General features: G+C 36.2%; 1 protein-coding gene across 8 annotated transcripts in view; it reads left to right on the top strand.

Moving 5' to 3' along the window:
- NPFFR2 (neuropeptide FF receptor 2) overlaps nt 1-25,915 on the top strand; it is a 364,459-nt gene that overhangs the window by 312,658 nt on the left and 25,886 nt on the right. Inside the window, exons 1-3 of one of the 8 annotated variants that reach the window (XM_023253059.2) lie at nt 19,836-20,439; nt 23,436-23,489; nt 24,138-24,274. The exons of the other annotated variants lie outside the window; for them this stretch is intronic. The gene's annotated coding sequence lies outside the window, so the exon portion shown is untranslated. Of the gene's footprint in view, nt 1-19,835; nt 20,440-23,435; nt 23,490-24,137; nt 24,275-25,915 lie in introns of those variants that run through there. 8 annotated transcript variants of the gene reach the window in all.

Below are 25,915 nucleotides of genomic sequence, written 5' to 3'. Positions count from 1 at the left end.
TTTCTGGTATTTGATTTGTGTTTACCATTATGTTTATATGTAACATCTTATACATATAGCAGTCTATATTAATTGGTGGTTGCTTAAGTTTGAACCCATCCCAAAAGAGCTAAAATTTTACTCCTTTGCTCCCTAACATTTTAGGTATGTGGTGTCATACTTTATATACTTTTGTGAATCCCTTGACAGATTTTTATATGTATACTTAATTTTACCTCTTTTGTGCCTTCTACTTTTCTTATTCCTGCTTGTGGTCTTTCCTTTCCACTCAAAGAACCCCTTTTAATATTTATTTTAAGGCTGGCTTAGTGGCTATGAATTCCTTTAACTTATGCTAAATGTCAGTGAAACTCCATCTATTCTTCTATGCTGAATGATAGGCTTGCAGGATAGACTATTCTTGGTGGCAGGTTTTTTTCTTTCAGCACTTGGAATATATCATGCCACTGTATTCTGGCCTGCAAAGTTCCTGCTGAAAAATCAGCTGATAGCCTTATCTTGCTGCTGTTAGAATTCTGTTTATCACTACTTTTTGATATTATAATTACTTGTGTGTCTTGGTGTGCACCTCTTTTGGTTGATTTTGTTGGGGACTCTCTTTGCCTCTTGGGTCTGAATTTCTGTTTCTTTCCCCAGATTTGGAAAGTTTTCAGCTATTTATTTTTTCAAATAAATTTTCTGCCCCCTTTCTCTCTCTTCTCCTTGTGGGATGTCTATAATGTGAATGTTGTTCTGCCCGATGGTGTCATTGAGTTTTCTTAATCTATTCTTATTTTTTATTATTCTTTTTTCTCTCTCCTGTTCAGCCTGGTCCCTTTCCATTACTCTGTCTTCCAGAATGCTGAAGACACTCTGGTTCCACTTCTGCTTCCTCTAATCCACTGTTCTGTCTGCTGTATTTTTTTTAAGTTTATTTATTTATTTTGAGAGAGAGAGAGAGAAAGAGAGGGAGGGAGGAAGGGAGGGAGTGCACACATGAGGCAGGGCAAAGAGAAAAGAGAGAGGGAAAGAAAATCCCAAGCAGGCTCTGCACTGTCAGCATGGAGCCTAATGTGGGGCTTGAACCCATATACTGTAAGATCACAACCTGAGTCAAAATCAAGAGTTGGACGCTTAACCAACTGAGCCACCCAGGCATCCCTATTCCCTTTCATGTTTTTTTAATTTCAGTTATTGAGTTCTTCATCTCTGATATGTTCAATTTTATGTTTATCTCTTTGTTATGTGTCTCACTGCAGTCCTCCACTCTTTTCTCCAGCCCATTGAGTATCTTTATGATCATTAGTTTAAATTCTCTATCAGGCCTATTATTTATCTCTGTTTCATTTAGCTCTCTTGCTGATACTTTTGTCCCATTCTTTCATTTGAGACCTATTTCTCTGTCTCCTCACTTTGTCTAACTCTCATTCTGTTTTTATGTGTTAGGAAAGTCAGCTCTGTCTCCTACTCTTGAAAGTAGTGGCTTTATGAAGAAGAGGTTCTGTAGTGTTCTACAGTATAGTGCAATGTTCCCTGATCACTGGGATTGGCACTTTAGGGCTATCTCCTAAGTGTTTTGTGTGTCCCTACTATTGTGGCTGAGCTGCATTTATGTTCAGTTTAGTCATCTGCAGTGGCTCTTCCTGTCTCTTTTGGGCAGGGTTTAGTCCCTGTGTTGTTAATGGGCCACCTGGGCTGCCTGGGCTTGATTTGGGTTAGAAGAAGCATTTGCCACTGCTGCAATAGCACCGAAGTTCAGAGCACTGTCTTTGTGTTTTCATTGGTGGATGGGGCCTGCAGGCAGACCAGATCTGCCCTCAGCCCACTGCTCGAGCCACAGTAGAACTCCCATGTGTGGTTTTCTTTTCCTCTTCCTGGGGCAGGAGTCACTTTGGGGTGGTTCTGACCCCTGGGGGCTGCTTGCACACTGCCAAACTTGTGGCACCACTTTGGGTGGACGGTAGCCAAGGTCAGGTTGGATGGAGCAGGTCTGCAGGAGAATGCAGGAGTGGAGGTATGCTGTTAGCAAACTAGGTGAAGAGTGTTAGGCTGTGCTTGTTCCCATAGGTGTTCATGTATCTAGGCTGGAGGGTATGGGAGGGAATTGATGCCTTCTAGCTCTTTGTTCTTCTAGAAGTCTCCCAAAGGCTCCTGCTCTTCTAGCACATGCTCTGAAATAAGTAAACAAATATCCATCCCATTTACTCCAGGCGTTTTTCAAACTGCTGCTCCTGTGTCGTACTCAGCAGACCTGTTATTCTGTCTCTTTAAGAGTGGAGACTCAATTTCTTCTTGCCCTCCTGCTTTCCCAGGGCCAAGCGCACTGATTTTTAAAATTCCAGATGTTAAGCTACACTGATTGTAAGAACTCGTGAAGCAATACCCCTTCTGTTTTCAATTAAATGTTATGGGGATTTGCCTTCCCAGTGCAGGTTCCCCGTGCTTGGGTACCTAGGGGGTCTGACTTGGGATCTGCTTCTTTCCCCTCTCCACAAATGGGGCCTCCCTCCCTCCCACAGACATTCTTACAGGTCAGCTGGCTCCCAACTGCATCTCCACCCTTTTTATTCTCCTTGATGTAGCCTCTTCTTTACATTTAGCTGTGGAGAGACTGTTCTTTCAGTCTTCAAGTCATTTTCTGGGTTATTTAGACAATGTGGGTATTTAGGTATATCTGGGGGAATGAGGTGAGCCTATCTTCCTACTCTGCCATCTTCCCCAGAAATCCTTTTTTCTCATTTTTTACTACTACTTTTCTCTCTCCTATTCAGCTTGATTGTTTTTCCATTACTCTGTCCTCCAAGTTGTTAGTCCATTCTTCTACTTTCTCTAGTCTACTATTTTTTCTCTCTAGTGTATTTTTAATTTCAGTTATTGAGTTCTTCATCTCTAATTGGTTCTTCTTTATGTTTCCTATCTCTTTGTTCAGGATCTCACTCTAGTAGTCCATGTTCCTTGAGAGAAAGTGACAGCTAATTCTATCCTAGCTTTAAGCATGGGGTAGATAATTGAGGCCTTATCAGTGCTATGAAATAGAACTTTCTGCTATGATGGAAATGTTCAATCCAATACAGTAGCTAGAAGCCAGTAAGCTATTGAGTACTTGAAATGTGCTAGTGTCTATCATAGTAGACTGTGCAGCCTCAGCTAATCAGTGTAATATCATTTCCTGAGCACAATGGTCACTTTAAGGATGGCCATGTTACCTGATTCAAATCATTGAGACTCATGGAGTTTTCTTTGGATCTTCAGGGATAGCATTTTTGTGCCTTTTTTGAGCTGTGCTTTAGGCAATCTCCCTAGATGTGGATGAGGCATCATGTAGTCTCAGGAGTAATTGCGATCCACTCTGGAAATGTGAAAGGTAGCCATTTTAAAAATAGATAGACATGATCGACGACAAAGTAGACAGAAACAAGCTAACCAACTGAATTCAATCAAGTTTGTAGTTGATTCTACTTCTGTATTTTCTAGTAACATATGCTATAAATCATTCTTCTTGTTCAACACATCTGAGATGGGTCTCCTCTTGCATCTGAGTATATCCTGATTCAATATTTGTCACGTGGAATAGTGTATATCAATTAACATATGATTTACAATTGTTTTAGTTCAACTAAAATGAGTTCTAGGACATTTTTTTTTAAGTTTTTATTTATTTGGAGAGCTAGCAAGCACAAGCAGAGGAGGGGAAGAGAGAGGGGAATAGAGAGAGAATACCAAGTAGGTTCCACACTGTCAGCACCGAGCCCGATGTGGGGCTCAATCTCACGAACCATGAGATCATGGCTTGAGCTGAAACCAAGAGTCACTTGCTTAACTATGACATCCAGACACCCCAAGTTCTAGGAAATATTTTTAAAAGAAGAAAAAGCAAGATACAAGAGACAGTATATGATGTCACATTTACATGAATGATTTTAAAAACTTTCTGTAAGTGGGAGTTTACAGACAAGGAAGGGGGACTCAGGCTCTGGTGGTCTGTATGGTGATGGATTAGAGTTGGAAACATCAGTATCAACTCATGTTCAACTTAATATAAACATTGTTACATGTAGAAATATTTATAGATATCCATTTATGCAGGAGTTAGTGTACATATTTCCTGTTCTAAGATTTCAGAAAAAAAACGAATTAAAATTAAAGAAATACAAATAAAATATAGACTTTAGTTAATAATGTGTCCATATTCAATAATTTTTAAAACTGTACCAAACATAAAATGTTAATAAGAGGGAAAACTGAGTTTTGGAGCGTATGAGAACTCTCAGTTCTATGTTTATTTAAAAAATCCCTATATATGTGTTACTGTGGAATTGAAGATGAAGAATGGTGTAAAAACAATGCACAGTATCCTTGTGTAATAATTATTGAGGGAGTGAGAAAAGGGGAGAAAGGAAAAAACATTGTAGATAAATGGAAAATATCGAAGGCATAAATTAATCAAGGCATGTAACATAAAATATATGAACAATGTTGTTAAACATAATTAGATATATTTGTGAACAAAAATTATTTCAGGAATAAATGACGATGTTGATGACATCTTAGGATGAGTCATTGAGATTTTCTTCCTGTATTTCTGTCACTTTTTTGTACTATCTGTAGTAAAATGTCAGAAGCAAATAACATTGAAACTCAGTGAGAGAAAAACATAGTTTTGAACACCATCAACAGAAGTTATGATTCAATAGATCTGGGGTTACTGCTCAATGAACCTGCATTTTTAGCAACTCCCTAATGTTTCTCATATACAAACATGTATAAGAAACAAACATGAGTACAATGAATATCAAAACTGTTTGGTAAATTTCACCCTGCAGAAGCTATGGATTCATGGAGAAGAGTGTAATTAATTGTCAAGATCAGGGGAACATGCAGAAATTGACATTTAGTTGATTTTTGAAGATCGAGTAGGATTTTGTAGTTGTAAGGAAGAGTGTGGCCTAAGAGAATGATAGCACAACCAAGACAGGAACGAATAAAGCCTTTGTATTTTTGGAAATAGCAAAAGGGCCTCTGAGGCTACAGGGTATAAGTGGTCAGTAATAATTCTAGAAAGATAGGTAAATGCCAAATGTAAAAATCATCAAATGCTCTTCTGTGAAGCATTTTTCTTATAGTTTATTACTAATCCATTCCTGTAGTAAAGAACGAAGTGACCTAATTTGATGTATGCATTAGAAAAAAAAAAAAGATTTCTCTGAAAAGATGGAGTACAAGAAGAAAGAGAGTTGGGTAATAGCATATATTTTGTATTTTTGATGTTTGGGAAGAACATTGTTTTTTCTGTTTTTAACTAAATTGTTATATTCTAATAAAATTATGTTTATACATACGTGTATATATATACATATATAAATATACATATATATCATTTTAAGAATAAAATCATATATATCATTCTAAGAAAACTTTATGCAAACTACTCCTCTAATGAGCATGTACCCCAAAAATGAAATTGTCAAATGTATTAGAGTATATAAGAGGTCAAGATTCAGACTGCAAAAGCAGCCATTGCCTTCAAGCTTTAGGAAGTGGCCTTAGCAAGTACAGGTTCGATGGAAAGTAGAGGCAGGTCCCAAATTGCTGTGCACTGAAAAATGAATGTTCTAAAAATAGACAGCATTATTCTTCTGCAGGAGAAATGATAAGCGAGTGCTACGTGAGGAGGCAGGCTTGAGAGTGACCAAATCATTTTAGCAAAAAACCAAGCTGATATATCCAAGCTGTGAGAGAAAGAGTTCATGAAAAAGTCACCGAGAGAATGATTGCTCATCACCCACTTTTTGCTGCACTCTTAGACAATAGATCTAATGTAATCGTATGAGATCATTGAAGAAGTACTATGCATTGTCAGCAAAACATTGTTTAAAATGCTTATTCAATGTTGCTGCCTATAGCAAACGGCATTTCTCAGAAAAAGTAAAATATTGCCATTTGAACTACAAAGTAATAAATTATCTGGATGTAATCCTACTTTTTCTTCAAAATGAGAAAATATGCCCTCCTCCCAACTTACATAGTAAATGACTTGCCTGGGTACGTAGGATAAAACTCTTCTTAAAAATAGCTTTTGTTTATGTCTTGAGGTTTCCACGGTCTTCCCCTACCTCATATTCAGCCTGTTCAGAAATACTACTTTCCTGAGTTCCATTCTGTTTCACTAATGTAACCTTGTGTACATGATACTGAATGTGTTCTGTCTTTCTGTTGGCTGGCATAAACCAATTAGTAGAAAATTGGTCCCTGTGCCACATGCTATGGGGATAAACATCTTGCATAAGTAAAATACAATATCACAAGCAGGAATTTGACATGGATACAATCAATTGATTTGACCTAGATTTTACCAGTTTTATATTCTTGTGTAGGTCTTCAGTTTTATGCAGTTTTAAAATGCGTAGCTTTGTTTGACCATCACAACAGTCAAGATACAGACCAGTTCCATCACAAGGATCTGTCATGCTGCCATTCCGTAGCAGTAGCCACCTCCCACCCGCTAAACTGCTAATGTGTTGTCTACGTCTAGAATGTTGCCATCTCAAGAATGTTAAATAAGTGAAGTCATACACTATGGAAAATTTTGAGATCATCTTTTTCACTCAGCATAATTGTACTGAATTCACAGGCTTGTAGGTCTACTTTAGGGTTCTCTATTCTGTTTCACTGACCTAGGTATCTATCCATTCACCAATACCATATTTCCTTTATGAATGTAGTTATGTAGATAGCTTTAGCAGCAGGTAGAGTGATTCCTTCCCCCTTTATCCTTCTTTTTAAAATTGTCTTAGCTATTTTAGACCCTATGCTTTTCCATATAAACTTTAGAATAAATTTGTCTAGGTCCCCTCCAACCCCTACCAAAAAAAAAAAAAAAAAAAAAAAAAAAACAACAACCCAAAAAACCTTGTGTGGATTTTGATAGAAACTGTAAGGAGTTTATTGATCAATTTTGGGGAATCTTCTGTCCTCTTTTAACTTTTTTTTTTTTTAACTTTTATTCATTTTTGAGACACAGAGTGTGAGCAGGGGAGGGGCAGAGAGAGAGAGTGGGAGACACAGAATTGGAAGCAGGCTCCAGGCTCTGAGCTGTCAGCACAGAGCCCGACACGGGGGCCAGCTCACAGACCTTGAGATGATGACCTGAGCTGAAGTCAGACGCTTAACTGACTGAGCCACCCAGGCGCCCTCTTCTGTCCTGTTTTAAAAGCCCCAGATTTTTTGAAGCTCATGTCATAACACAAAGCTCCCTACTAACCTTCCTTGTTGCTATCATGTGATCTCACTTATTCAGTGATATCTCTAGCTCTGGTTCACTGGTTCATTCTTTCTCTCCATTCTTTTTCTAGGCGTTGTCAGAGGGCTTATTGTAGCTTTTGGGTTTCTTAACTGACTTCCCTGAAATGACATTTTTCTACATGCTGTCCTATCACCTTTATGTTTTACTCCCTCATCTTCATCTATGTATCAGGAAACACTCTTTAACATCCAGTTCATTTACTTGAGCACATCACTCCAGTGATTCTTCAACTGTATTAAAAGCTTCTTTTCAATAGTACTGGAACACTATAAGATATCCATATGCAAAAAAAAAAAAAAAAAGGAGTAAAACAATTCTTAACCTGTACCTCATACTGATAACAAAATTTAATTCCAAGTGGATTAGAGACCGAAATGTAAAATTTCAAACAATAATTCATCTAGGGGAAAATATGAAGAAATATTTGTGGTTTTGGTTAGGAAAAGATAAAATTCAAAAACTGAACATCATACGAATTAAGAACTTATACTCTAAAAAGCCAGTGTTGAGAGAATGAAAAGGCAAATTGCAAAAAGAAAATATTTGCAAACCACACATCTGATAAATGTTATGTATCCAGAATATATGAAAATCTTCCAAAACTAAATATTAACAAAACAATCCAGTGAAAGCTTGGCAAAAGATTTAAGTGAACACTTTACTGAAGAAGATATATACATAACAAATAAGCACGTGGAAAGATGCTCACCATTATTATTAGGGAAAGACAAAACCACACTGATGTATCTCTACATACCTATTAAGATGGCTAATATTTTTAAAAATGATAATACCAAGCGTTAATAAAGATCCAAAGCAAGCAAAATCCATATTGTGGTTGAGAATACATAACAGTACAACTATTCTGGAAAACTGTTTGGCTGTTTCTTATAGATATGTTTACCGTATGACCTAATAGTTCTACATGTAGGCATTTATCCAAGTGAAATGAAAACCTTTATTCGGACAAAAACCAGAGAGAAATGTTTATAGTGGCCTTAGTAGTGGTTGCCTCAAACTAGAAAAGAAACTTCAAAACTAGAGAATAGATAAATGTGGGATGGGCAAAATAGGGAAAGGGGTGGGAGATACAGATTTTCAGTTTGGAGTGAATAAGCCACAAGGAATAAAAGGTACGGCATAGGGAATAGATAGTCAATGACATTATAATAGCTTTGCATGGTGACAGATGGTAGCTATACTTGTGAGCACAGCACAACATATAGAGAAGTTGAACCACTATGTTGTACACCTGAGACGAATGTAACATTGTGTGTCAACTCCACTCAAAAAAAAAATTTAATGTGGTGCATTTGGGGTGCTCGAGTGGCTCAGTTGGTTAGGCTTCTGACTCTCAATTTCGGCTCAGGTCATGATCTCGCAGTTTGTAGGTTTGAGCCCCGCATCGGGCTCTGACGGTGCAGAGCCTGCTTGGGCTTCTCCCTGTTCCTCTCTCTGCCCCTCTTGTTCTTTCTCTCTCTCTCTGTCACTCTCTCAAGATAAATGAATAACTTAAAAAAAGATTAACAAAATGTGATACATTCACACAGTGGAATACTACTCGACAAAAAATAGTTCAATAGTTGGAACAATATGGAAAAATTTCAAATGTATTATGCTAAATTGAATGAAACGACTCGAAAGGCTACATCGTATAATACCATTTTTATGACATTCTGGTAACTGGAAAACTGTAGGGACAGAAAACAGTGGTTGCAAGTGACGGGAGCTGAGGAGGAGAGATTGACTACAAGTGGTGCATGGAGGCATTTTATGAGCTATTGGAATTGTTCCGTATCTTGATTATAATGGTGGTTCACATGATCTCGGGGTCCGTGAGTTCGAGCCCTGCGTCAGGCTCTGGGCTGATGGCTCAGAGCCTGGAGCCTGTTTCCGATTCTGTGTCTCCCTCTCTCTCTGACCCTCCCCCGTTCATGCTCTGTCTCTCTCTGTCCCAAAAATAAATAAAAACGTTGAAAAAAAAATTTAATGGTGGTTCACGACTGTGTACATTTGTCAAAAGTCACAGAACTATATACTAAAAAGGTAAATTTTACTGTATATAAATTATTTCCAGCAAATGAAAAATAAAACCCACATCTAATCCAATGACCTTACCATTCTGTTATTATTCATACACCCATTAGGTTCTATTGTCTACACTTGATTCCATGTCATTCGTAAGTTAGTAAATACTTAACTAATTTATTCTATCTACTATTTTTTAAATTTAACTTTTAATTTCAGAATCATTGTGGATTCACATGCAGTTTTAAGATCTCTCCACAGAGGGGTTTCATGCTTCCTCACACAAGTTCTACCAGTAGTCACATCTTGCAAAACTACATAGTACAGTATTACAACCAGGACTTCGACATTCATAGAGTCAAGACACGGATGCTTCTATCCGTAAATACACAGACATTTCCATCCATGTCTTTTTATTGTCTTATTATCGTCTTATTGTCTTTATTGTCTTATTATTTATTGTCTTATTATTCCATCATTTCTTTTTATTGCTAAGTAATATTCCGTGATTTAGATGTATTGTAGTTTAACAATTAGCTCTGTTTACTTCTAGGTAGATATAGAAGTCCAGGTTTCCCACTCAGGGTGAGTCCAGGGGTAGATGGGTGGTGGTTATTGCTCAGTAGGGGTGGCAGTCCTAACTGTCCAATAGACCTCTGTTGGTACCTTCCAGACCATGAGAGCTGTGTTTGTCTCATAACTGCTTCCCAGTAGCCATCACTGACACTGGATGGGGAGGACTTGTTACCACTTGGCAGTGATGAAAGTCCTAGCTCTCTTAGTTTCCTCTGATGCTACCATGGTAGAGGGTGGAGATGCCTTGATAGAAGTTTGGTCCACCCTCTTGTCCTTTGCTGGTATGAGTATTGATGGAGCCTCACTTTCATTGTGTGTTTTTGTCTGGAATAGGGTAATGAGTGTTTAAGAGTTTGTTGTCACACTATTCTGTCCCATTTTTGGTCCTTTGGCTAAAAAGAGCAGACCTTTGAGCACCCATTGGCATTTCCAGTTTGTGTGGTTCTTCAGCTTCAAGTCTGAAATCTATGAAACACAAAGAAAACCCAGAGAACTCTCCACCATATCGTTATGGTGGAACTCTCCACCTCCATCATTATCATCCGAATATCTCCGCCTGCCCTGCCTTCTTCTCTCCACTATTCAGAATCTTCTTGTATTTGCTTTATGTAATGTCCAGGATTTTTAGTTGCTTTTAGTGGGAAAAATAGGGGAAAGATGCATACTCTGTCTTCCCAGATGCAGAAGCGCTTTCCTAGTTTATTCTCTTGGGAAGAATTCTGAATACAGTTAGAACCAAATGTCTTTCTACTTTGTGCCTATACAGAATAGCCTGATTTTGCTGGAGGAAAAAAAATTATACAATTACATAACTAATCATTTAATTTCATTAATGTAGACTTGGCCTTTGCGTTCATTCTACATTTCTCTGTAAGCTCCATTTTTCTCTTTTTTAGATATCAATTTCATAACTTCTCTTCCCTCTTTGAATCTCTAGTAAACTTTTCTCCCTGTACTTTGCTCTCAACTGGTAACTATTCACTCACACTGTACTTTATCCATTCTAATAATATGTATAAATATCTAAGAATATCCATAAATGAGAACATGTCTTAGAATTAGTGATGCCTAACAATCAGCAAGATGACAGCCATAATATAGTTGTCATTGGTGACATTGGACAGTATTAGCTATTCATACTATTGTCATTTTTCTGTCTAAAAGTATGCTATTAATAAACTCAATATTATAAGGGGTAAAAAGTATTGAATGTTTAATTTTCAACATTTTTTATTTCTTGGCAGTATATAAAATAAAGTTGCATCTTATAATTTACAGTGTCTTGCATTTGATGAAACAATGTATTTTTAAAAAAAAATTTAATGTTTATTTATTTTTGAGTCTCTGTTTTGAGACAGAGAGAGACAGAGCATGAATGGGGGAAGGTCAGAGAGAGAGGGAGACACAGAATCCGAAGCAGGCTCCAGGCTCCGAGCTGTCAGCACAGAGCCGGACACGGGGCTCAAACTCACAGACTGAGATCATGACCTGAGCCAAAGGCCGACGCTCAATCGACTGAGCCACCCAGGCACCCCAGATGAAACATAATGTATTATAAAATTATAAGCAGTCTGAGGTGTTGCCCCATTTGCATAAATACATATTTCTATATAGATAGATAAATGGACAGACATATGCATACTTAAAACACATGAGGTGGCTAAGTCAGGGAAAAGAGTTTTATTTATACCCATGGAAAGACAACAGGCAGATTAACACTGCAACATAGGTCCCCTGTGCCCAGCAAGTCTGTGGATTGGCACAGTGTGAGCCAGATGGAGATATGACCTACACAACTGGCAGATTTAACTTAGTAGGTGAAGGAAACAAAAAATGAATATTTTTCATTTTTAAAGAAAAAAAATCCCTGCAACCCCCCCCCCCCGCCCCCCCCCCATCTCCTTGTGAGAGAGTCTTCTGAAGATGTAATGGAAAGAATCTGTGCTCTAGCTCTTTTATATATAAATAAATCTTTTTAGGGGTGAAATAAGTCCAATGTGTTCAGCATTCACAACCTAGAGATGTCACCAAGGGCCTGGGATTCATCTATTTTGAAGTGTAAACACCTGGGAGGGTTACACTAAAGTCTTCCTGGAAATCTCTGAGATAGTCAGTCACTTTTGGAGTTAACATAAATGCCTATCCCATGGTATAACCATTTGGCTCTTGGGGAGATACTAGAAGATTTATTAGTCTTTTGTATGAGAGCAATTAACTTCATCAGAAAAACAAATGACTACAGACCTAATCTAATGATTCTAGATGAAGTAAAAGCAAACATTCTCGGTATTTATACTATATACATTTCTGTTTCAGAAACCTAAGGCATTTTAACAGAAACATTGAAAAACCCAAGGAAGATTTATTTTCCCACAGTTACATAATGCTAAAATGAGAATCTATCTCAATTTCATCTATAGTTCAAAGATAGAACATACCAATTTGTTCCAATGCCAGCTTTATTAAATTGGGAATTGTGTTTCCTAGAATCTCCCTCACCTGTATATTTCTACTTTAGATTTGGATAAGAGAGAAAAATCTCATGAAATTAGGGAAGTTAAAGGGAAATAGTAACCATTACTCTTGGAAGGACCTAGGAGTGAGAGGCAGTGGCAAATAGTTGGAGACATGCTTAGCTTTTGCTCACTCTCCTCGGTTCCAAATCAAACCCTTTTCCCAACTGCTGACCCTGAGGACAAACAGAGGCAGTAGACACACTGAGACACCAGGTTCCCATATAATTCCCTTTATGCAATCTTTGTAAAGTTGTTGAACTTGCTTGGCTTCCCACGTGTCCTCTGCACCAGTGCTTAAGGATGACAGTTTAGTGACATTTAATAAAGCCCATATCACGTGGTTCCTCCTTCTGTACTGAACCCTTATTGATATACCCCCTAACCAGGACAAATAAAGGGGGTGGCTAATAATTGGCCTAGTAATTCTTTGTTGACCTCCCACTACCCACCTCTGAAAATTTTAGAGTCTCAGAATTCAAGGAACAATTGGAGATGGAATTTTGCTGGAGAAAAATGGCATAGAGATGTGGCGTTTTCCCTTGTTTACTGTTCTCCCATCCCACTACTAAATACACATACACTTCATAAGCAAGAGATGGGTATATTCCTACTAATATCAACCCTACTCGGGGAGTGATATGGAGGCAAGAGTGAATTTAAGGAGACTACCATGGGTTTGAGACTAAAGACTTGTAACTGACTCAGACTTAATGGGCAGGAGGCTGGTTGATGCTGACTATGGTAGCAAATAGATGACTGTGTTTGGAAAGTAACTGTACTCCCAATACAACTTCAGTAAGGATACATGTTTCCCAGGGAACAGAGAGAAAAACTGTGGAGACCCCAGCATGGGACTAGTTTAGAAATAACTTCTTTCAAGACAACTTCCTTCAAGGAATAGAGCGAGCTCAATAAAAATATTGGAAGGGTTCCATCTAATGAAGTAGCTAGAGGAGAGTATCTTCTCTCAAAATTACTTTTTGTCATTGCAGTCAGGCTTTCGTCCTACATACTCTGCCAAAGATAATCTTGTATAGTTTATGCAGAATATCTATTTTGCCAAATCCAGTGACTACTCTTTTGTTCTCATCTTACTCAATATCTTAGCAGCTTTTGAGTATTTGAGATAATTGAATGTTCTCTCCTTCTTGAAATACTTTCCTCTCTTAGTTTTAGAAACATCATACTGCTGGCTTTTTGTTACCTCACTAAGTGCCCCCTTTCCAATCTCCTTCACTGATTTGACCTCCTCTGCCTAAACTCTAAATATTGGAGGACCTTGAGCTTGCCTCTGGACCTCTCTTCTTCTTGTCTACCTTCTTTCCATATGTGACATCATCAGATTCCATAACTTAAAATACCATCAATGTGCTAATAGTTTCCAGATTGGTCTCCTCAGCCCTTGTCTCTTCCCTGAGCCCCAATTCATATAGCCAATGCTTTCCATCTTCACTTGGGCATCTAAAAGGCATCTTCTCTATAATATGTCCAAAACAGTACATGCTTACTAATTTAAATAAATATTGCTGCATCCCATTCATTTCTCAGGCCAACCCAGAGTCTGTCTGCTTGTTCTAGTCTTTTCTACCCAAGTCATATCCAATTCATTGGCAAACAGAATTAGTACTACCACCAACAAAGATCACCAATCCATCCTTCTCTATTTGCGCTGCTGTTACCTAATCTAAGGGATCAGCATCTTCTATGTGAATTGGAATCACTTAACTGACTTTTCTGCTTCTCTTCCTGTCCCCTCCTCTGTGCAATCCATTCAACATATAACAGCTGAGAAAATATTACTAAATTATAAATCAGATTATTTCCTCCCTAGCTTAAAACCCTATTAGAATAAAATTTATTATTTTTACTATGACTTATAAGAATTTACACGATTTTGTCTTTGCCCTCTTGTCTCAATTCCACAAAGGGACAGGAAACAGCAGGTTGCAGCTGGGTAACTGCAAATAGTTTATATGGTTGAGGATAAAGTAGGTGGAAATTTGGATATTGATGACACTGGAAATATATGAGGGGTCAATGTGAGAAAGACATAGGAACTTAGAAGTTCAGATACTCTGAAGAATTTGAGCAATACAATGACTAGATCAAAACTTAAATGAACATTTCTGAGACCAACTGATTGGAACTAAACCAACTTTTCTTATATAGTCATGGTATAAACAGTGGTTCGGATTCACCTTTGTAGTAGATGTTCTAAGTGACCCACTCATTCTGTCAGCCCTCTTGTGATTTCAGCAGCCACTGCAGTGGACAGTTACTATCACAATGTCAGCATTCTAGCTCAATAGTCTGCCCACTCTGGATTCTCTGCTTCAGTGCTTCCCAGGAAGCAGCAGGACTTTCAGCCTGGGAAGCAGGACGTTAATGCCCTGACAGGCAATGCTCATCAAGAGTCTGCAGTCAGTAGATAAATGATTTGGCCACCTATTATGCTTTCAACACATTTACTCAGAGAGTCCTCCTTTGTCCACAGTGAAAGCCAGCTTGAGGACTCATCTTTATTGGTTTTTCTTCTTTTACTTTCTTGTTCACCCTGCTCTTTCATTCTTATATTCCTGAAATTTCCTTTTAAATAAACTACCTGAACTTAAGTCCCTGTCTTAGTCTCTGCTTTACATGGAACCCAAAAATGATAATCATTCATTTCTTTATTAAAGAACTATTGAGAACATCGTGTATTATGTTAAGAAAACAAAATCATTAAAAAGACATGTCATCTAATAGGGGGAAGTCTTCTAAGAATATAATTTGAATCTATGGGACAAAAAAGAAACAATATTAACATTCTTCTACATTCTGTAGCCATATCCATTTTTTCCCTAGTTATTATAAGTGACGAGGTGGTTTTCAGCTAAACATAGAGTTATGGTTTGTTCCAAGATTTATTTCTTATGTCATTGCTATCCCAGACTTCTTTGAAGCTAAATAATCTTCAGCTATGCAAGAGGAGGAAAGAATGTGTATTAGGACTAAGGGTTTATGACTGGATTTTGCATTTCAGGATTCAAGATTGGTGGTGGTATTTTTTCCAGCATTTTTATGTTTTGCTCTCCTTCCTCTCTCCTATATGCCTTAATCTTTTTTTTTTTCCTGTTAAAAGTAGATGTATGCTATGTTGAGATTATCATAGCATAAAACATATCCTTTAAGTTTAGAGTTGTTTTTGCATAATTGCCTTGGCAAACGGTGTTCTATTACTTTTCACTTTTTATTGAGGTAATTACTGATTACGGAGAGCAACTGAATTATGTCAGATTTGATGAACTAAATCCATAAGACAATTTAGACATAAAGAAGTGTTCATCATTATCTAATTAAAAACAAAAGCTTCTGAACCCTCCTACACTACCTTTCACCCCATTCTGTAGCATATGATTTCTTGGAGAAAATTAAAACTTTGAGATGAAATTAATGGGTAAAAATCAAATGACCTTTGGTAATTCCTAAAACTACCAGTTTAGATGTACATATTGCCACAGCAGGCCAAAATCTGAGAGAAAAGGATGGAGTAGAAAGGTGGCTTTCCTCATCTTACAAGCTTCAAGAGAGCAGGGGCTGTGTCTGGCTTCCATGATACATAGTAAGATGCTTGATAATGACTGCTGGTTCTCAGTGTGCCCTCATAAGGTCATTGAGAGCATTCTTTACATGAAATAATGCATACAGGATTATTGAGTAGCAAGCACATAGTAAGTAGCAAAATCAATATCTTTTCCTTGGCATCCCCAATTTCTTGTTTGGTCATCAAAGTGTCAATCATTGCTCTCAATTGAAGTTTAAAAGTAATTTTAAGAAAACAGTCCATGAACTGGCTTAGATAGGATACAAAGATTTAGGCCTCTTTTGCTGTGCAATAGGGAAAAGGTTTTAGCTTTTGAAGCCCTCAAATCTTCTAAGTCAGTAGTACTTTAATGGTCCAGATCATGGGTGTCATTAACAACTGTGTTTCTGTACGCCTGACTATAGGCAGGCTACGTAATTTGAAGCTATTCTTGGCATCTGTATGTTCTATTTAGGCCTTTCAGCATGTGAGTTGATAAACTGACAATTAAACATTAGTTCTTAATTTTAAGCAAGGGCATTCTGGATACTGAGATAGTGTGAAGTAATCTACATGTTTTCTGATTTTCTAACTAATTACAAGGGAATAATCTTATGTCTATTTACTTGAACATTTTAAACTGGTTAGCAGAGAAAAAGTTCGAAATTGATTCATTGCATTAGCTCTGTTTAGTATTCAGGATACTTTAAAATCACTTTATTCCAATTGTATGCTATTCATCAAAAAATGGATTCTCTTACAGATATTTTGGAAGAGTGTTAACAGCTTACTGCTAAAGCAGGGTAAATAGCAAATTGTCGGTAGAGACTGAGTTGAATATAAACAGTGTAAGATGACGTGCTTAAGAAAGAGTTATAAAGCCATTGGGAACACAAAAATATATCTTTTAGATGACTAAATTGTTGATAAATTTTGGTATGGTATTTAATTACAAACAATATTTTACAGATCTGTAATTTGCTCATAAACATTGTTAGAAAAATTGGGAGAAAAAATAAAACTTAAAAAACAATTATTTAGCGTCAGAAGAGTGTTAGGCTCCCTCAGAAATGACAACTGGAGTTTGAGAGGTTATTTCATGCTAACACTATTTTGTTGATGTGCATGAATATTTTGATATGCGGATTGTGCCCCGAAGGTACGTGGCAGCTTGTAGGAGTTTGAGTTTTAACACTCATCTCTGATCACTGAAAAATCTGAGTTATGCGACACACAGTAGCTTGCTAGAAATATGTCTAAGACCCCCTAGAGATTCTGTGAATTGTTTTACTAAAAGCTTTGCTTGCTGCTGTTGCTAATGCGCTGGGAAGAAAATCAAAACAACATACAAAAAAAAAAAAAAATCCATGACCCTTGGTGTCTCCCCTGGAAAGACAGATAATATGATTTTTTATTGCCTTCTACTTCCAGAGATTGTTGCAAGGGCAGACAAACCAGGCTAAAATGTAATCTAGAAAAAGTTTTATTAAAACTTTAAATTTTGCTGGTTATTTGAGTTGCTAAGTGTTAGTAAATGACCAAGCTTTAGTGAATGATTCTCTTGTTTATGTAACCTTTTTTCAGTTGTGACTGGTGGGGACCCCTCTAAAGAATGAATCTACAAGAAGATTCAGAGAAATAAGCTAACTTTCTGAATAAAAAGCTAACAAGGATTTGAGAACTTCCCCTAGGCTGAGGATGAAAGGGATGTGTTTGTTTTCTCGGAGCAGGTGGCTAGGATTGTGGGAAGAGAAAACTGAGGGGACTGAATGGTGAGAGTAAGAGCAGTTCCTACCAGTTGTGGTTACAGAAAAGGAATTACCCCTGAGGGAAAAACATTTTCATGGTGGACATGGCTGAGAGATATAATATTTCTAAATAAAATGAATCGGGGGTGGGGGGGAAGGGAGGGAGGGAGCCAAACCATAAGAGACTCTTAAAAACTGAGAATAAACTGAGGGTTGATGGGTGGTGGGAGGGAGGGGAAAGTGGGTGATGGGCATTGAGGAGGGCACCTGTTGGGATGAGCACTGGGTGTTGTATGGAAACCAATCTGACAAAATTTCATATTAAAAAAAGAAAGATTCCATATATAAGAAAAAAATCACTATGTTGTAACCTGAAACTAATGTAACATATGTCAACTATACCCATATAATATTTTAATTAATAAAAATTCAAATATTAAAAATGAATAAAAGGACATGAAACATGAAAAAAATAACAAAATTAAGACTATTTCAAAACACATAATATGTAAATACTTTTTTTTTAAAGACTAACAATCTGAGCTCATACCTAATTTCTGAATTTGTATCTTTGGAAATATTGAAATATTTTGATCCCTAAGAATAAGTTTAGGTCATTTATGCTTGAAGTCCAATTTCATACTTTATATGTAGATTTGATATTTAACTTAATAATTCTGCTCAGCTAATGTATTTTCAGCATTCCACATTCTGTGCTCCAAAAAATTAGTAAATTTTCATTCCAAATGTAACTGTAAGAAGTATAAGGAAAACATTAAGAAATAACGTAGGATTTGGTCTCCATAATATACAAATGAAGAAACTGCTTACTACTGGCTGAGTCAGTCACACAAGAATTGAATCAGTAACTTAAGAATTGTAAAGAAAACTGTATAATCTCTGGATTCAGACACAGTTGAATTCAAATTTTGGCTCTTTTGCTTAATTCCTGTGTGATGGTGTTTTAAGTTACTCTTCTTAACTCTGTCTTTTCATTTATAAAATAGGGATAATGCATGAATTTCAGAATTGCTATGATTAAATGAAATAATAACTGTATAGCAGCTAATACGTGGCTCAATAGAATTTGTCATTACCATTAACTTCCTATCTCTGACAGGAATAATAATAATAATAATAATAATAATAATAATAATAATAATAATATATTTTCCCAAATTGCATACTTAGCAAATCATCTTCAAACTAAGATAGCATAGGAAGGTTTGCTTGACTTTGTTTTCCTTTGCACACCATTAATAGCAGATTGAGTTTTGGTAAGGAAGTTTCCTATTAATGTAAGTTCTTAATTTGTTTAACATGTATAAAATACGTCATCCAAACACAGAGGTAATTATGTTACAATTGAACATGATGAATAGCAGAGAATTGAAAGTAATACAAACTTCAGAAATCTTTTGTGTTGTTAGAACACTAACCGGCAGGAAGATGCTCTATTTTAGGTCTGTTATCATTTCAAATCATCCAGGCAGAACTCAGAGGTCTGAGAAGCGTCTTTCCATGCATTTTCCACTCTTATAGCTTTATATTGAGAGAAATAGTTCTATTTTCTTGTCAATGATAGTATCCAGTTGCTAAAATATAATTACTTGCAAACAGTCTTCAAGAGTTATTTTTTACCTTATAGGAAAAAGAAACATCTGTGCTATGTCCATTTACTTACACATAAAATAATAAATTTTCACAAGAGTCAGTCTTTGTTCTGCACATTACTTCATTTTATGTTAACAAATTTATTGAGATAATTCACATACCATGCAATTCACGGATTTCTGCTTTTTACTTCCTGAACAAGATCTACCTAAGATTCCAGAGATAAAAGCTAAGTAAATATATATTGAATACTAAATCCATTAAAAAAAAAAAAAGTCTGGAGTAGAATATAGTAGGTGCTCAGGAGGAGACAAATATTTACATTTTTTTCCCTTCAAGGCATTAATGTTTAAGGGAAATAGACATATGTACACAAACATGTAAAATATCAAAACATAATTATATATATATGTATATATGTGTGTGTATACACACACACACACACATATATATATATATATATATATATATATATATATATATATGGAGAGAGATTATTTTCAGTGACTAATAATCAAATACCTGGCACAAAAACTGAGTTAGGAATTTGAGGGAAAAATACATATTTCACACTAGGTTAGTCAATGAGAATTTCCTAGATAAGATTTATGTTGGGAGTTTAAAGGAGGGGAAGGACGAGGGTATCTTACCCATCTTCCTGAGTGAAGATGAAAGAAGGCATAAAATCATGAACAGAAGCAAAGGAGTGGAAAACAAGAGGACATCCTCAAGGAACAGTTTGAGGAAAAAACCCAGTTCCTCTTGAGGAAAACTATAATATATTCTCCGACTAGGATAGTCATGAGTAAGACTGTTAGCCAGCACTTCCACAAAAACCACAGGATGTATAGCAGTTTCCTGAAATATTGCATTTTCACAGGAGTGAGCTAATTGAAAATGATTTTCATTTTTTAAAAACTCGGATATGCAGTACACTAAATATTATCTTCTAAGTCATTTTAAGTGTTTCAAAAATGCACAAATTCCATGCATATGGGCTCATTCTCTTAACCATTTGAGTTCTTGAGTAGAGAAACTGGAGTATTGAGAATTGAAGGAGATGAGGCTGAGGAGACCCATTGGATTCACCTTGGGGAGGAACTTGAGTGCCAGGTAAGTAGGTGGACTTCACTCAGTAGTTTTGAGAAGCCTTTGAAAAAAGCTAAACAACTAGGGAAACGTGAAAAATAAAAGTACTTTAGGAAATTACAATGGCAACTTAATATACAGGATGGATGAACTAGGAGAGATTATAGGCTGAGATCAGCTTAGAAGATGCAAACACCAATGATTTATTGAGAGTCGCACTGTTGTGAGAGCCAGTTCTGTGATCTGATTTATAAAAACTAGGGTCCTTTCTTCTTGACTGTTAAAGATTAGAGAACTCATTTCATTGGGCCCTACAATTACTAATTTAAAATCTAACAACTGTTGGTAGTCAAAGGGAAATATTACAAAGGCAGTAGCCTTGCCTTTAAAGAAACACAGTGACACTTAATGAGTGATAGTGCCATGTTATTTCTAAACGAATGGAAAATATTACCCACTAATAATCTGTGTTGAATATTAGAAAAAAGTGCCTCCCAAATTTTATCAGAAATCATTCAAGAAATACATCTCATTTTATATGAGACATTTTATATGAGACATTAAAGTAGAGCCAATCATAAGCTACCCTAAGTCACAGATGTTCATATGGTCATCTATTTTAAGAAAAATATCAGACGATGTTTTGAAATCATTCTCAAAAAGTTAACTATTCCCTCAAAAGTCGGTAATGTTTTTAAGCATTCCTGGCAGAATATTTCATGAGCAGTTTCGCTGTGGTTCCTTAGCAGAATGAAGAGGTCTTGGAATGGTGAAAACTATGAGGAAGTAAGTGGTAAAGTCACATTTCTGCTCAGGAGGATCTCTGTTATAACCACATAAGTCTTCTGCCATATTTAATTCTCTCAATTTCTATAGATAGTAAAACATTCTTTCACAGGAAGTAAAGAAGCTACCATGAAAGTAAAAGGCCTTAGGGTACCACATCAGGCCTAAGTTTCCCTTGATGATAAGTCTGTTATTTGGGGCTTTTATTCATCTTTTTGGGGCATGGAACATTGTTTCATAAGATATCAATTTCTTGAAGCTGCCAGGACAGCTAGGACAACATATATTCTGGCTATTTCTTTTTTACAAAGGCTTACATCATGATGTATGGTGAAATCCCTGGTTGAAAATGTGGAATGTTTATATACATTTATATACACTAAATATAGTTTCCATATTCCTGTATTAATTTTCCACTCAAATCATCCAAGACTCAAATCTCATAACCCCCAAAGCCTATGCAGCTGAGAGTGGAATAAAGTGGGCCAGGGATGCCTGAGACTAGTTTCTGCTCTTGGTTCTTCCCTTGTGCTTCCCTTCAGATAGTCTTTCCAGAAGATATAAGTATCATTAACTCCTGGAAATCAGTTCTTCCTTCAAAATGGTTACAAGCATAAAACCAGAAGTGTGCTAATAATATCAAAGGGATATTCAAGTTAAAGAGGGTTTTATATGCGATGTATATATTCATAGGACATTGTTAGGTGATACAGGAAATTGGGAAATCTGTTATCTTTCTGTAGGCCAAATATTTAAGGATAGATTATAGAAACATATTATGTAGGAAAGAGTTGTAAACTACTGTAGTACAATGCCAGCTTTTTGTCAGATTTTAAAAGTGTATGAAGTACTGACAATTGTTATGATTCATATTTAATATTTTCAAAGGCTATATAATTGATGTATCTGAAAATTTGTCACTTAATTTTCAACATAATATGTATACTTTGACAAGTAAATTTAGGTGTTCAGAAAGTAAACAAAAAGCAACCAAATTTCTTCAGGATTCACAAGAGCACATGTATTTGAGTATTACTAATCATAATATGAAGGAAACTTAGTGAAAACTCAGATTTCTTATAATACCATTTCCATTTTAAAAGGCTTCTTTGAATGAATAATAGAGAAAGAAAAGACATACAATTAAAATAATAAAATACAAAATATATTTTAAATTCTATAAAATGTATGTGGATACTTACATGCTTCCAGAAAAAAAAATATTTTACAGAAAATACAAAGAAATAATAGATTTTACTACATAAACATCTGAATTTTTCAACCTAAAAACACTGTAAAAATTAAGTGCTGGCTGAAAATGGCAAATGAAATATATATAACAAATGGTAAAATGTCTAATAAAAAAGCTTTCTCGAACCATTAACAACCAAAAAAATGAATATTCAATATGAAAAAAGACAAAAGAAATAAGCAGTTCACCTAAAAACAAATTCCAAAAATATGGAACTAAAGTTCAACTTTATTAATATATTTTTTAATTTAAATAAGGAGTTAACCATTTTTAAATATAGTAAATTGGCAAAATTTAAAAAGTAGTGGGGGGTAGAATTTTAGTGCCTAGTATTGGCAAGACAGAAGGAACATTTTTAGGCACCACTGAAATGCGAATTAAGGTCAGTGTCTGAATAGACAATAAATAATATTTGTCAGAAGCAAAAAGTGACCATGATTTTTTATCTATTATTCCCATTCTAAGAATATTCTAGAAAATTCTAATAAGTTATAAAATATCAATTTATTACTTTAATACCAGAAAAGCTGGAAAATTTTAAATTGTCCAATACCAGATGATAGGTTGAATAAATTGGAATACATCTTGTAACAGATCAATAGTCACCAATGAAAAATTATTCTTGGACAGAGTCAAAAAATTATTTTTGACTATGAACAAAAAAGTATGGTATATCCTTAAGAGACAAAAATAATATAAACATGTTTTTAGTATAATTCCGATTTCAAATATGAGTGTAGCTTGCTAAGATATTCACAGATCCTCACGCCTTTGGGGTTTATCCTTCTGTTAATTATGGAATGGAATGTGAAAATGAAAGTATTTCGGGGGTTCCTGGCTCGCTCAGTCACCAGAGCATGCAACTCTTGATCTCAGGGTTGTGAGTTTGAGCCCCACATTAGGTGTAGAGATTGCTTAAAAACAAAATCTTAAAAAAAAAAAAAAAAAAAAAAAAGACATAAAGGAACGATTCTGGTTTTAGTTCCAGGTAAAACCCCCGGACAACTATGTAGGATCACCATGCAGATTTGTAAAGGTGGGTACCAAGGGATACTGATCCTCGGGTTGAAGAGATTAAAAGGCCCAGGATTACAGATTAGAAGATGATTGAGAGAGGTTTGCTGAGGTGTGGTGAATCACCCACGTACAATATGGAGAAGTGGGGGTGCTTGCCCCCAAATCATGCTTAGAAGAGGGACTGATGGAGACGTGCAGAGTTTAACATATGAACCTACTATTTCAGAGGACATCGTGAACTTTTATCTGCCTCACGTGTAAGACTGATGGGGTTCTTGAGCAAACGGCTAAGAAAGAATTCTTAACACCTCTTTGGTGCAAATAGGTGATTTTGTTAAAGCACGGGGGACAGGACCCATGGGCAGAAAGAGCTGCACTGGGATCCTATGGACTGATTGATTATATACTTTTAAATTAGGGGGGGTTAGGGATAGTGTAAGTCTCTAAAGAATTTGGAAGCAAGGCTTTCAGGACTCTAAGGGACTACTGTGAAAATAAGAGTTACTTTTAGTCTTTAATAAAACAAAACCATAAAGGAAGTAACGCTGCCATGAGTTGCTTGAGGAAGGTCACACTCTGCCTGTTTCAGGTGTCTATCAGTGGGCTCCAAGCTGTGAGGAGATTTAATTTAAGCTACTTTTCTCTTGCTTTTGTTTCCCTTATTAAGACCTCCAAAGTGCCAGGACCTGGCTGGCTGGCTTGTTTCTCTGATAGCAGATCGAACTACAGTTGATGGCATCGGTCAGCTTGCACTCCTAGAGTCTTTTTGGACAAAAGATGGACGAGTGCTCACAGTGGGACAAGGTGATTGGCACGGCTGCATGATGGTTAACATGGCTGCTCTATGGCAGGGTGAACAGTTGGGTTTCTCAAGGCTGAATAGAGCAGCCAGAGATGAATTTCCTCACATGAAGGGAACTGTATTTGAGAGATCCACAGCAATAGTTTAGTGTCTCTAAAGAGCCCACCAAAAGTGCCCACAAAAGTGAGCGTCAGCTTTAAAATTCTTTCTAGTCCAAGAACACCTCATAACAAGACTGGAAAGAAAAGTAGGACTTTTCCTGCCCCTTTCCACCACCCTTTGTCCACCCACAACTCTGGCAAGGATGGGAACTGAGACTGACAAGATGAGGGTGGAGATATTACAGAGCAAGTCAGCAAAGAAGACCAAGAGGCATCCTTCATGGAAATTTAAATTTTTGTTATACTAGAAAAGACATATTAATTACTATATTGCTTTTATGATCAGAAAATGATTGGAAAAGTAATAAAACCTCTTTGAAATTTCACCTCGGGCCAAGGAAGAAATTAGCCTCAAATAATAAAATTAAAGTGTCAGCAAGATACAAATGTAGTTGCTTTTACATTGCATCAGACAACTCATGCTTATTCAATGTAGCTGTTATTTACAAATGGTCTTCATCCCCTGTGCTTTGGAAAATCTAGCACTCACCTATCTCTCCACCAACACCCCCCTCCCCAGTATCTCTAGGAATTCTCTAGATATCTGTGATGCATTCTTGTTCCTGTCTAATTCTTTGTAATTGCTTTTTTCTCTCTGCCCTACACTAACCCAAATATTATAACACTTCCCTTGATATTTGAAAAATACCCCCCACAAAGTCAGTTAATGTTTAATAGACTCTTGCTGACAATTTGAGGTTATAGGCAGGGAGGAGTTTTCTGTGTAGAACAAAAGTTAGTTTGAAATTAAATATTAGACATGACAGAGTCTAGAAGTTCCTTGGCCACATCCAAGTCATGGAATTTCATTCTGGTCAGTTTCTAACTCTCAAGTTGCCCACGCTTAGCTTTGTTGCTAATTTTTATACTCTTAGGATACCCTTTTTAATGTTTCCTGACTCTTCTTGACATTAATTGTGGAGCTCGAATCAGATTACTTAACATCTCCTGTCTTACTTTCCTTATATACTAAACAGGGGTACTTTTAGTAGCTACTTTTACTAGACTAAATGGGTTGACACATATAAAGAAATTCACAGAGTGCTCAGCACAAAATATATATCAAAATGCTCAAAGGTAGTAAAGTAATTAAAATAGTAATTTAAATAAAGTACTTTGGATATTCTACTCATTGTTATTATGCCCTAGAGAGTGAGGTTGTATGAGTAAAGTCCCTTTCTCACATGAAGACAATTCCTCAAAGTATTTTTCTAAATGAAAGTTCTTATCCTAATAGATTATATTATCTCCTTGAAAATAATATTATTTTTCTTTCCAGCATATTTGTACAAAAATATTGGTAGAAGATATACTAAAATATTAGATTATGTATTTCCAGGCATAATTATATGAAAGGCTGTTTAATTCTCCATGCATATTGGATTTTATAGCTAAAATCTGAATTACTTTTTTAAAGTCAGAAATCTTATGTTCATGCCTTGGTAATAATTTCAAGGATATAGGCAATCAGGAAGCTTAATC

The sequence above is a fragment of the Felis catus genome, chromosome B1 (assembly GCF_018350175.1).
Source record: "Felis catus isolate Fca126 chromosome B1, F.catus_Fca126_mat1.0, whole genome shotgun sequence".
Classification (NCBI taxonomy): Eukaryota; Metazoa; Chordata; class Mammalia; order Carnivora; family Felidae; genus Felis; species Felis catus.
Note: the sequence above shows the minus strand (reverse complement) of the source record. Positions and strands in the feature narration are given on the sequence as shown.